At 54.6% G+C, this 11,761-nt stretch overlaps 1 protein-coding gene and 1 pseudogene across 4 annotated transcripts in view; one reads left to right on the top strand and one right to left on the bottom strand.

Moving 5' to 3' along the window:
- Positions 1-7,347: 7,347 nt before the first annotated feature.
- On the bottom strand, positions 7,348-10,093 carry LOC131421093 (large ribosomal subunit protein eL14-like; annotated as a pseudogene).
- IP6K1 (inositol hexakisphosphate kinase 1) overlaps positions 9,821-11,761 on the top strand; it is a 68,333-nt gene continuing 66,392 nt past the window's right edge. For 2 of the 4 annotated variants that reach the window (XM_058558756.1, XM_058558766.1), the window contains exon 1: positions 9,821-9,984. The gene's annotated coding sequence lies outside the window, so the exon portion shown is untranslated. The remainder of the gene's footprint in view (positions 9,985-11,761) is intronic. The other 2 variants (XM_058558787.1, XM_058558797.1) reach the window with 1 other exon arrangement.

Here is an 11,761-nt window from a genome sequence, read left to right as displayed (position 1 = left end):
ACCATGGGGAAACAAGGGCAGAACTTAAATTAACAAAGCCAGAGGTGGTGTAGGGGGATGGAGAGCCTAGGCCCCACATGGCACTGCCCACCTGCCACAGGTGACCTTGAGCACCTTGGCCCGGCTGGATGCCCTGGTGGTGAACCACTATGAGCTCCAGCTGCAGTTCACATGTGGCAACCATGTGATGGAGAGACTGCTCTCTGTGGATGTGCAGCGGGACCCTGGCCATATCCAGTGTGCTGGCCGATTTGCCAGCCCAGGTAAGGCCAGGGGTAGCAGGCAGGGGGTGGCCAGGTATGGCCTGAACAGAGCCTCCCTGACCTCCCCTCTGGCCAGCTGGGGAAATCATTCAGGTGCCGGAAACAGTCACACCTGGGGCCCTGCTGTACACTCTGTTGCTCCCAGGCCTGGAACTCCAGGGTGCCCAGGTGAGCCCAGTATAGGAGCAGTGGGGGGCAGGATGGAGGGTGGGGCATGGGGAGACCAAGCTCAGCCTCTTCCAGGCCAAGCACAGCCTGCAAAGCGACCCTTTAGTGTACAGCTGAAGCTCTGCATGATGCATGTTCTTGGAGAGAGCCACTGAGGGCTGCCCACCCACCAGTGACCATGGCTGCTCCACAGGGGCTGAGTTCTTCTTTCAAGTTCTCCTACGTATTCTGAATTCTCCATGAAAATTCTGTATCCTTTTTGTAATCCAAAAAAGAAATGTAGGGCAGGACCCGTGGCTTAGCGGTTAAGTGCGCGCGCTCCGCTGCTGGCGGCCCGGGTTCGGATCCCGGGCGCGCACCGATGCACCGCTTCTCCCGCCATGCTGAGGCCGCGTCCCACATACAGCAACTAGAAGGATGTGCAACTATGACATACAACTATCTACTGGGGCTTTGGGGGAAACATAAATAAATAAAATTACAAAAAAGAAATGTAGTTAAAAAAATAATTGGTTTTAAAACAGGAAGGATCGAGGATCAGGGCCAGGGGTTGGGGTGAAGGTTAGGGAGCCCAGGCTAGGATAAGTGTCAGTGGTGGGGTATGGGAGAGTTAGGTGTGGGTAGGTACCTGCTGGGTTGTTGGGGGATTTTGAAAGGGATGCTTGGGCACTAGGGGCTGAGGATGGGCCTCCAGCATCTCTGTTTTGTCAGATAAGCATCACCAGTGCCCAGGACCCTCCACACTTTCCTGGACTTTTCTCCATCAATGGGCAGGGTTGGCTGCAGGCATCATCCCAGGGCCTCAAAGGCCAGGCTCAAAAGTTGAGCATGACTTGGGACCGGGAGATATACATGGATTGGGCAAACAATGGGCAGAGCCACCACCTCCTGGAGGTTTGTTTGTTCTTGGCCTCCTTGGCCTCCTTGATTTTGCTGCCTCTCCCAAACATAGCCCACACCTGCATCTGCTGCCCTATGCTGGCAGTCCTCCTACATTGGCCTGGTTCTGTGTTGGGCTCTGGAGTTCCAGAAAGAAGAGGGATCCTTGGCTCTGGGAGCTCATGGTGCCTCTAATAGAAAGGAGAGAATTCAGAGCAGTCACACAGGGAGAGAAAGTTCTGGGTAAAATGGCTAGTGCAGTCTGGAGGAGGTTAGGGAATTTCCTTCTTTAAAACTCCCATGTCTTAGTGACTGGCTCTGAGCAACTCTAAGATGATAAGTCACATCGTGAATGACTCAGATATCACTCTTTCGGGGGTGGGGGTTGCATCCTAATAGAAGAATTTATGGCCCAAAAGAATGGGACTCAACGGACTACCTGTTAGAAGAGTGACAGATCATGGGGAGGAGAGAGAGTATTGGGTTCCTTGTGAAGGGCCTGAGAGGGCTGCCTATTTGAAGGGAAGACTGGGCACAGACATACAGGTAGACACACACTCTGGTTCCCTTCCTGTTCTGTGTGTATCGCAGGTCTTCCAGCTTAAAATCTCAGTGACCTTTGGACAAAACCGAAGCTACCATGGGATGCTGATGGTTGAAGTTTTGCCTGTTCCCTCCAGCCAGGTCTCCTTCCTGTAAGGCTCTCCTACCTGGGGAACAGTGGGGGAGGCAGGGCCTAGCCACAGGTAATTAGGAGTAGGATAAAGGTGTGGGGCTACTGGAACGACCCCAGCTAGCTTCTGTTATGAGGGAAGGGGATCCCAGGGAGGTGCCTCTAGATCCCGCTAGTGGTGGCCAGAGTGGGCAGGAGCCAGTGACTCCTTTTGGTCCAGGGAGCAGGCCCAGAATATCACTATCTTCGAGAACCTGGTCCCCGGGAGTAAGGTGGTTCAGGTCCAGGCCCCGGGGCTTTGATGTGCGCTACGAAATCGTTTCCCCAGTGCCCTGCCGGCTCTTCTCCATCGGACGCGGTGAGGGGCGTGGAGGATGGGTACGGGGATGCCTCTGCGGCGGTCGAGAGGCACTACCTCCTCGCCCTCCTGAGAAACGAGGCTGGAGCCAAGGCAGAAACTGGGGCGAGGTCGTGTTTGGAGGCTGGGCGGGAGTTAGAAGGGAGCCTTGGAGGACGCAGCGGGCATGGCCAGGCTCAGCGCCCTCCCGGGTCCGGAGATCCGCTGGCAGGGTGGGAACAAGACGGAGCTGGGGGCAGGGCCAAACTGCGTCCCGCACCCTCCCACCACGCCCAGCCGACTGTATGGTGCGAACCACTGCGCCCCTGGAGTTAACGACGGAGGCCGCAGGCGCCGCGATCACAAGGCTGCAGGTGATGGCCTTTGAGCGGCTTCGTCCGTGGACCAGCGTCGAGCTCCATCTCACGGTGAAAGTGCGATCGATCAACCGTTGGCCTCCGTGCTGCCTCTCAGCGCTGCTAGTGTGAGTCCACGGGAGCCTTACCTAGGTTATTGGGGCGAGAGCCATGGCTCGAGGCCTCGGCCAACTTTTGCCCTGCCGCCGGCCCTCTGCTCCCAGGACTCAAATCCCCGAGACCACGCCTGTGGGCACCGTGCTGAACACCTTCACTTGCAGTGACCCCGACTCTCCTGGTTCCACCCTGGACTACCAGCTGCCGTTCCGCGGCCTTCCTGGCCCCGGGAGTCTCTGCCTTCCCGACAGGGCCCTGGAGGTGCCCAGCCGCGGCTCCCAGACCCACGTGCAGGGTGCTTGGGACAGGAAAGGGGGGTGGGTCAAGGATCTGTGGGAGCCGAGACAATGGGAGCAAAGGAGATGGTAGTGGAGCCAACTTGCTTTACAGTCTGGAAAACAGAGGGTCAGGGTAGACTTCCTGTGGATGCCCTGGTCTGAGGCAGCCCAGTGTGGCTCAAGGCTCTCCCAGGCCTTGGCTGGGCCTTACTCTCTGGCTCCTCTGGCCAGGTGAATGCCACGTTGACTGTGACACTCCTGGGGCCTGCTTTCAGCTTGCAGCCTCCATCCTGGTGCTTGATGATGGTCAGCCCCTAATGACCAGTGAGTGACCTTACCTAGGCCTGGGCTAGGTAAGGACAGGGCTCTTCTGTACCCGTCTCCCCATCCTCGGGGCAGGATCATCTCTCCTCCCTGAGAAACCAGTAGGGTAGGGTTGTCTCCACTTCAGACTCCTAGGGTGGGGCATATCTCTCCTCTCCTAGACACCCCTCCCCCCAAGCAGGGGAGGGTTATTGCCTTCCCTCCCTCCAGACCCTCTCCCTCCTTAGACGCCCAGGGCAGGGCCATGTTTCCCTCCCCAGACCCCCAGGGCAGGGCTGGGCACCCCAGGCCAGCTCTTTGACTGCTAAACGGCCTCCAGGTGAGGTGCCAGTACTGGTGATGGTGACACCTGTCAACAAGTTCTCCCCAGCCTGTGTCTCAAGCACATTCCGAAATCGGGAGGATGCAGGGCCCCCCACTCTTCTGGGCTCTGTGGTGGGCACGGACATGGATTACCCACACGACAGTATTGAGTACTACACCTCTGGCGGGTCTGCCACCTTTGCTGTGGACCATCTCAGCGGTATTCCCACCCCAGGGCTGGAATGGAGGGGTGGAGCCAGAGTTGACTCTGTAGGCTGAGGTTGTGGCCACCCCTTCTAGGGGAGGTTTGCCTCTTGGGGCCTTTGGACTATGAGCTGCAAAGGTTGTATAGGCTCACTGTCCTGCTGACTGACCATAGCCAAGACCAGGACCCCACCTGCCGCGGCTCAGGCTCCTGCACCATTACCATCGAGGTTGAGGTAATTGAGCCCTGAGGCCTTGGAAAGAATTGAGAAGAGTTCAGATCTCCCTCTGGCATTCTGCTTTTCCATTCTGTGCCTCAGTTTCCTCCACTGGTCAGCTGGAGGGGGTGGGGCCTCATTGTGGAAAGCTTTGGAGCCTGTTGCCTGATACCTAGGCTCTGGCTATAGTGGGAAAAGGCTGAGGGACTGGCCTGAGGGTTTGGCGAGTGAGTGACCTGTCTACTTTCCTGCAGGATGTGAACAACCATGCTCTGGAGTGTGAACCTCCCTTTCAGGAACTCACCATCCACACTCCCCTGGGCCGTAGCGTGGAGGTGACCAAGGTGTCATGTCGGGTCCCCCAGGAACCTCAGCACCTGGCGTTCTCCTACAGTATCGTGGGAGGTGAGGGCCATGGGGGCCACCAGGCTGTGGGGGAGGGGCAGACCAAGGCCAGCAATTGTCCCCTTCTTTTGCCACCCTGCTTTCAGGGAATAGTCAGAGCTGATTCAGTCTGCAAGGAGCCATCCTGGTGCACCATGACCTCATGTTGGCGCCCCCTTGGCCAGAGCAGCCCAATATTTATGAGCTATTGATCCATGTGGCTGATGCAGGTCCCTCCATCCCCCACCTCAGCACCACAGCCACTGTCATTGTGCATCTAGTTCCCTGGAGGGCCAGCACAGTGGCCACCAGCACACACAGAGCCACAGTGAGGGGGGTCCTCAGTTCCTTGAGGGGTGGGGAGAGAGGATCTTAGAGGATGAGGAGACCCAGTTTACCAGGTGGAATGATGGGGGAAGGCATTCCAGAGGGAACTGTTGAGTGCAAAGGGCCCGGCAATACAGAAGAGCAAATCTAGGGGGTGGGGTGGCCCAGGCCTTGAAGGGGTTTGAAGGCTGGATGATCAGGGCATTTAACAGGGCAGTGATGAGGCTGTGGCCCCCATTTCAGGTGCCTTCAATGATGACACCCCTGTTTGTGACAGACATGGAGGCTTTCTGGCAGCCAGAGCCCTGGTTTGTGGTGGTGCTGACAGCGACCAGTGCCCTTCTCCTCTTGGCTCTGGGATGGCTCCTCAGCAGGCTCCTTGGGGGTAGGGTTCCTATCCCTGTGCTCCCTGCCTCCCCCCAGCCCACTAATGGACCCCATCTATGATAGGTGGTTTCACCCAAGGTTTGATGATAATGCCCAAGTTGATGAGCAAACTGATATTAAAGGGGGCTGCCCTCCCTCCAGAGGTTGTCAGGTTAGAGGCAGAGAGACACCGGGAGGAAGATGTTTCCATCGTTGGCAGAGCCCAGTCTTGGAATGGGATGACTGTGGATGATGTCCAGGGCTTGAGACTCTGAGTCTGTCATGCATTGGGCCTTTACCCCAATTTGTGACCCCTGCCCTCTACTTGAAACCTGACCTGCTCCTAAGACTCTGAGTTTCTTGTGGGCACAAGACTGAACCCAGGGGAAGCTGGGGGTAACAATGTGGGCATTGCATACAGACATTGGCTCTCCCCAATATAAAGAGGCAGGTGAATGGTGCTGGTTCCTGGAGCCAGCAAGTCTGCTGCCCTCACTGCTTGGTCCCCCCTCCTGGCATTTTAGGTTGGCCCAGGTGCTACAGGCACCAAGCAAACCAGCCCAGGCTCTGCTGCTAAACAGGTCAGCCTCCTATGCATACCTCTATGCCTGGGAGTCCATCTCTTTTTTTTTTTTTTTTTTTTTTTTGTGAGGAGATCAGCCCTGTGCTAACATCCACCAATCCTCCTCTTTTTTTTGCTGAGGAAGACTGGCCCTGGGCTAACATCTGTGCCCATCTTCCTCTACTTTATATGGGACGCTGCCACAGCATGGCTTGACAAGCAGTGCGTTGGTGCAGCAGGGATCCGAACCGGCGAACCCTGGGCCGCCGCAGCAGAGCATGCGCACTTAACCTCTTGCGCCACCGGGCCGGCCCTGGGAGTCCATCTCTTAAACTCAGGCTGGGACCCAGAGCCTTAGCCTGTACTCCTGCTCCTATTCTGCCCCAGGATCCAGGGAACTGAGAGGTCCATTGAGGTGTTCATGGAGGCACCAAGGATGGAGATGACACAGGCACCCAGCAGCATCATAAGCCTGGTATGTAAACCCACCATCCTGTGTAGTGGGCACTAAGGCTGCTCCAGAGTACTCCCCTGCGAAGCCTGCCCCCTTCCCAATGGATGGCTACCCCTGTGTGAGTGCCCACACCAGCACCATCGGGATGGAGGAGGCAGGTGGGCTCCTGACCTCTTTGGGGTCAGGCCTCTACTGCTCTCTATGGGCAGGATTTGACTCATTGCACCCTCTCATTCTTCCTCTTAGCAGCATTTTGATGGTAGCACAGGACTCCCATGAGTCCCCCTCTTCCCAAACCATTCTCCATCTGGGCCCGCTTTCTCTCCTTATCCCATCTCAGTATCTCCTCCTATCACCAGACATCCACTATCTACTCTTTCCCTGAATGGGGTCTGTTATCATCCCCACTCACCTTTCAGCCAATATTTGTCAAACACCTGTGGGACAAGGAGATGACTCAGACCTAGTCTGGTTCCTGCCCAAGGGGGAAGGGGGTGAAGATGGTGAAGGGGGAAGCCCCGAGATACTCCATTGTCACCAGTGAATTATGGCAGAGTAATTTGGCATTGGGATTAAGGGGAGCTGGTGTTCAGTTTTGGGGAATCAAGGATGTTTCCTGTGCATTGGAGCCAGACCTCAAAGGATTTGCTGGGAAAGGAGGGAAGGGACAGGTTGGATCAAGCAAAAGAGGGGTCACACCGAGGGTTGTGGAATGTCTTCCCCTATCTTTAGGGGAGGGAGGCAGTTCTGCTGAGGCCAGCAATGCCTTCTCTCTCTCTCCTGACCATCGGAACTCAGGTAGAGGCAGAGACTACCTGTTCAACATGCGCACAGGAGCCTGGCGCTGGCTCTGAGGCCAAGAAGCTGCTTCACTATGTGTGGAATTTCATCTTCACATGATCATGGGTTGTGTTTTCAAGTTGATTCAATAATAAACAAAATTACAAACAGAAAAGTCTCAGCCTTGTAACCTACATGTGGGAGAAACTCTGAGATCTGTGCTTCCTTGTTCTCTCTTGGACAATGCCTTACTTTGTGGTCACACTCTAGGGAGTAGTAAGGTTCTTTTTCTTTTTCTTTTTTGCCAGCGTGTCAAAAAGAACCTTTATTATTTTTGTAACAGCCTCTTATCTCTTATGCTTTCTTGCCGGATGCCTTTGGAGCAGGTGCTCTCTGGGCTGCAGCTTTCTGACCTTTCTGAGCTTTCAGAGGTGCTGCCTTCTGGCCTGTAGCTTTCTGGGCAGGAAACTTCTGGGCTGGAGCCTTTGGGCCCATAGCAGTCATCTTTCTTGCTGGAACCCTTGCAGGAACTGTTGTAGCTGCACCCTTAGCAGCACATGCTTTTTTGTGAGAAGTTTTCAGGAGAGCTGCCTTTTGAAGCTTCCTATCTTCAAGCTTGATTATTCTGTTCCTCATTTTCTTTGCCTTCATGACTTTAGAAAGATCAAAATCTGTCATCTTGGCTTTCCTTTCTCTGCTTCAATCTTCTTGGCCCACCTTGTGGCTGCCCATTTTGTATTGATATCTGCCTTATACTTCTGGCAGGTGCTATGCGGAAACTTTAGGATGAAGTCAGTGAGCTGCATGCATTTGAAAGACATAGCCTGTCTCCTTACCTGAGTGCAAGGTCCATCAACCAAAGCCCTGTTCTGATCAATAACATCACAATCGCCACCAGCTTCTCTGCATGAGGCCCAAAGGAGACAGAGGCCACTCAGCCAACCTCCATGAAGTGCCTGAATACCAGGTTGGTGGGGTTCAGTGAGAAGCAGGTTATTTTTCTTTTAAGAAGGCATTGTACAATGCTCTGACAGTGATTAATGCTCTGCAGAGGTAAGAGGCTGCTGTTCTTGTCAGTGACTGAGGGGGCCTCCAGTCAGCCTGTTCTCTCAGAGGCTACCTGCTCTGGCAAGTGGGGAGGGCCTTGGAGCTTCCTTTTCCCACTGAGAGGAGGACATTGCTGCTGTTTGAGAGCCCCACCAAACTCCAGGGCAGTTTGCTGATTGTGTGTGGTTTTCTTGGGAAGGATCTGGAGCTTTTGCACTGAGGTGAGGGTTAATACAGACTTGAGAACTCTGTGGCATGGATGGCCATGGAGGGCTTGATGGTAGCCCTCTTCTGAGGAGGTGTTCCCATTTTTTTTCTGATTCATTTCTTCTGGTTCCTCGGCCCTCAGCCCTCCCTGTGCTGAGCTAAGCTGTTGCACATAACCAGGTAGCCTACAGTAACCTGTAGGAGGGCAGGTTCTGTTGGATACAGTGCTAGCCCACTCCCCATTCCCAGCCTGGCATCAAGTCTCAGGTTACTGCCAGCTCTCCAAGAGCACCTGCTGTCTGTGTGGTGGCTACCTTTACTGTGGTATCCCCAAGTTCTCTCAATCATCTCCCCTCTACCAAGTCTGTGGACCTGAACCCTCTTAGGGCACTGGAGGACCTCCTTTCCTGAGCCAGTTATGGTGTCCCAGGCAGTGGGAGAAGCTGAGTACCTTCCGGGGGAAAGACATGCTTCACAGTGCTTCCAATAAAGTGAAGGTATTAGAGCTGGCCTCAGGGACAGCAACCTGGGAGCAGGCTGTTGCTGGAAGTGGTTGTAGGTGGACTTTTCCTGAGCACTTGCCCTGCTCTAAGGGCTCATTAAATCTTCATCTCTGATGAGTTCTACTGTTATCCTCATTTTACATACGGGCAACCAAGGCTCAAAAGTCACAGAGCTAGCTAGTCCCGGCACTTGCCATGGGTCCAGGCTGTGTGACTGCATCTAGGTTTCTAACTCTGAAGCCAAGCCCAGGGTTAAGGTGCTCTGTATCAGGGACCAGGGATAACCGTCTTCCCAGGACTCATAGTCGGCCTCGGAGGCAGACAGTCCAGGGTAAAGGATGTTGTCATAGAAACTCAAGACAAGATGCTGTAGGGCAGGAAGACAGAGTGCGCGCTGTGTGTCAGGGCTTGTGCTGGGGGCTAAACTCCAGGCAGAAGGACAAACGTGGGCAAGGCGCCAGGAACTGCGCGGGGCAGCACAAATGGCCGCACCTCGCAGTGATGACGGGCAAAGATGAGGAAGACACTGCGAAGAGGGCATTATACTCTGCAGCCAGCACAAGGTACAGGAGCCGGTGCCTCCACTTCCAGAGGTGGTGTAACCTTGGCCTGGCCTCAGTTTCCTCATCAGTGAACAGGGGACAACAATCTTCCAAGGGTGGATGACAAAAAAAGCAAATAGCACACAGCAGACATTCCCTAAGTTAGTACGCGCGTGTGTGAGAAGACGCTGCCGGCACCACACGTGGGCAGCGCTCGCAGAGAATACAAGGGCGCTAAGGCCACGGAGGCACGAGCAAAATCTCTGCCTCTAGCACCTCCGGGACCGGCGCGCAGGCGCCAACCCGTGCCGTCACAGTCACGTGCTGAGGCGGTCGGCGTGGGCCTTAGAGGCCGGCCCTGACTGACAGGCCGGCCGACCGGTCAGCGGAAAGCACTCCCGGGGGCGTCGGGCAAAGAGGCTGTTGATTGGAGATATCCTCAGCCGGGGGCGGGTTCTTTGCCGTCCTGGTTACTATGACGCCTGGCCCCCGCCCCCTCGGCTGGCCGCCATCTTGTTGTTGATCCGTACCCAGTGGGCAGCGCCGGGAGCTGGACCGAGCGGCCGGTGCTGGGCCGCTGTTGTGGGGTTCAGCCACCAGCGCTGCCTGCCAGGGGGCGGGCCGAAACCAGGAGACCCAGGGGGCCCAGCTCCCGTGGGGAGCCGTGGGCGCCCGCTGCCCGGGCCGGGCCGGTGAGTGACAAGAGCCGGGCCGAAAGACCGGCCTAACGGCGGCGGGGCGGGCGGCGGCGGGCGCGGGGTTGGAGCGGGCGCGCGCGGGGCCGGGGCATCGCCAGAGCATCGCTCGAACCTCTCTTGAGCATCCTGATCGGCCGCCCGTGGTGCCTCCCAGATGCTGGCGCCGAGACCGGGAGACGGCCTCGGGGTGGAGGTCTGAGAGCCCCGCGCCCAAGAGCCGGCCGGCGGGGTAGCGGGAAACTAGCTTCTCCGGCGGAAACCCTGGTCTCCCCTGACCCGCAGCGCTGAAACGTGTCCAGTGCCAGCCTGAGGCTCTCCGGGTTTGTGTTGCTCCCGGGTGAGAAATAAACGTACCTCTGTCTTAGATGTCGTGACTGCGAGTGATTTTCAGACCGCTTGAGACTAAGACTAGACGAAACAGGCAGAAGCCCCCGCGAACCAGGCCGGCCAGTGTCACTGCCCTCTGATTCTGGCAGGGCAAAAGCTCTCTGCCCGGCGCCTGCTTTCTGTGTTCTTCGGAGCCCACCGTTTACTTCTTCCTGAAGGGTTTGGTTAAATATCCATGATGCTCGAATTTTATCTTGTATCATTTCTTTGGTTCTCTGTCACCACTTTTTGGAGTTGTAAGGTCTTCCTCTTCTTGCTGTAGGAGAAAGTGAGTATTATGGTGATGACTTGGTTGATTTTATCTCCTAAAGAGATATTCTGCCAGTTTAATCAGGAGACAAAGGAAATGTAGAAGTGTGTTAGGATCAGAAAAAGAAATGACACTTCTCTTTGTCGTTGTGGATGGTATGAAACTGCCAAATTAACTTTTAACAGACTAAATGTATCTTACCCAATGAAAACAGTCCTTTAAGGCCCCTTTCCTGCAAGGGTGAGAAGATTAGAGACCCTGGGCAAGGTGTGCAGGTCCTAGGAAGAGTTCTGAATGCTCAAAACACATTTCTCCTTTGGTATGGTCCCTTGGCTTCTCTGCCCAGCCTCCTTGTATGCGATCATACAAAAAGCCTGCATGAAACGCCTAAGAAGTCAAGCAGCAATACTTTGTGCATTTGTGTCAGGATCTTGTCACCTCAGAATGTTTAATTTTGAAAGAAACCACCTCCTTTTTTAGGAGGTTGTTTTGGAGGACGGATGCTGAAACTAAAGGAGGCTGGGGGCATGTTGCTGTTTGCCTTGTGAGAAGAGAGAGAAGTTGAGTAGTCTTGAGTTATTTATTTCATTGCCCTCTCTTGGGCCATTTTTTGAATCTTGAATGAATTTTGACCTTGGTGAGACCAGTTCCTTGGGCAGTTCTTGACAAGAAAGATGGGAGATACTTAAATATAAGGAGCTTCTCAAAATTGCCCCAGCTAACCCCCCAACCCCCTTCGATTAACGCTTAATTTAGAAAGTTAAGGCAGCTATAGGGTTAACTTCTTGCTGGTTTCTGTTAAAATAACCCTAAGTTAGGCTCCTAGCCTGTTTAGGCTATCAGAGTGTTTGAGATGTGGAAAGAGACAGATTCTCTTCTTAGTCACGGTCACAACACTAACTTTTGCATACAGTTTTAGGCGGTTCAAGGGTCCATTAACGTCCATCCATGGTCTAATCCTATTGTTAGAACCGCTGCCCCAAGGAAATTATAGAATATCCAAGAACTTGTGTTGCCTTTGTTTAGTGCCTGTATTACCTCATGAATATTTATTAGTAGTAGATGATGGTAGATTCAGCATGGTATTACCCAACGGGAGCTTATAGCACTACTTCTGTGTTGGGCGTTTTTTTT

Source organism: Diceros bicornis, chromosome 2 (genome assembly GCF_020826845.1).
Source record: "Diceros bicornis minor isolate mBicDic1 chromosome 2, mDicBic1.mat.cur, whole genome shotgun sequence".
Taxonomy (NCBI): Eukaryota; Metazoa; Chordata; class Mammalia; order Perissodactyla; family Rhinocerotidae; genus Diceros; species Diceros bicornis.
The sequence above is the reverse complement of the archived record's forward strand: the minus strand, read 5'-3'. Positions and strand labels throughout refer to the sequence as shown.